This window comes from Austrofundulus limnaeus, unplaced genomic scaffold (assembly GCF_001266775.1).
Source record: "Austrofundulus limnaeus strain Quisiro unplaced genomic scaffold, Austrofundulus_limnaeus-1.0 Scaffold322, whole genome shotgun sequence".
Lineage (NCBI taxonomy): Eukaryota > Metazoa > Chordata > Actinopteri > Cyprinodontiformes > Rivulidae > Austrofundulus > Austrofundulus limnaeus.
This window is the reverse complement of record NW_013952724.1, coordinates 681,608-682,856: the sequence shown is the minus strand read 5'-3', so window position 1 is coordinate 682,856 and position 1,249 is coordinate 681,608.

The window sequence follows — 1,249 nt, the reverse complement described above, 5'->3', positions numbered from 1 at the left end:
TTTCAAAACACCCGTCGATGAAAAACTCCAGACTCTCCACAGTTTCTCCGCCCAGTTTGTTATAATGAAAAACCAAATAATAAWAGTTATGGCATTATAGATTATAAATGCCTTAAACATAGTAAATTACAGTAKATAGTATATTTACCTGAGAACCAAGCTTACCAGTACATTATCCCTTAGTTGATTAAGTATGTTGAGAACTCAGCAGCTCAGCAGCTGATGCGCACCACCCCCTCATCGAATGTTTATTAAACATAACTTCTTTTTTTATTAAATGAGAATCAATATTGTGGTAAGTTTTAAGGCTTATCCTGTCCTTGTAGAACCAAAGCAAGGGCTATGTTTGTTTCCCTGGTAAATCCAGCTCATTTCTATTGCGGGTTTGACTCTGCCAGTYGCTCTTTATTTTTGATCCTGTTTGTGGTTATGGACTGGACCTCCATGTGAAGTTGTGGAGAGAAGGTTGTCCCTGAACCCCAATGTATGGTCTCTGGGTTTTGCAGACGAYGTGGTTCTGTTAGTGCCTTCAGGRCACGTTTTATAGTGTAAACTGGGACAATTTACAGCTGAGTTGGAAGGAACTGAGATTGGAGTTATCTCCTCTAAGTCTGAGGACATGGTTCTCAACTGGAAAAAGGTGGAATGCTCTCTCTGGATTGGGGGTGAGTCTTTGCCTCAAGAAAATGAATTAAAGTATCTTGGGATRTTGTTCACGAGAGATGGCAGGATGGAGGGGGATACGACCCAATGGATTGGGACCACATCTGCAGTGATGAAGATGTGGTTCTGGTGTGTTGGGTTAGGGTTAGCTGAGCTGAAAAGCAAAAGTCTTGATTTTCTTGTCTGTCTGAATTCCATCTCTCACCTATTGTCATTAGCCAAAATAACTAAATCTGGCAGCTCAGTGGTTAGCGCCGATGTCCCACAGCAAGAAGGTCCTGGGTTTGATCCCCAGTTCGGACCTGATGTATTTCAGTGTGGAGTTTGCATGTTCTCCTCATGCTTGTGTGGGTTTTCTCCGGGTACTCTGGTTTCCCCCACATCCCCCAAAATTTCAATTGGTTGCCTTCAGGCCATCCTTGAAAAACAGATGTGCAATCTCAATGGTATTTCCCTGGTTAAACAACAATAAAATAAACTAGATGCCACATAGCGGTAACATAATCACCCCCGCATGCACAAATGCACCAGAACTCAGAAGTCTTTATTCCTGATAAATGTCATGATACTAGGTGCATCCCAAAAT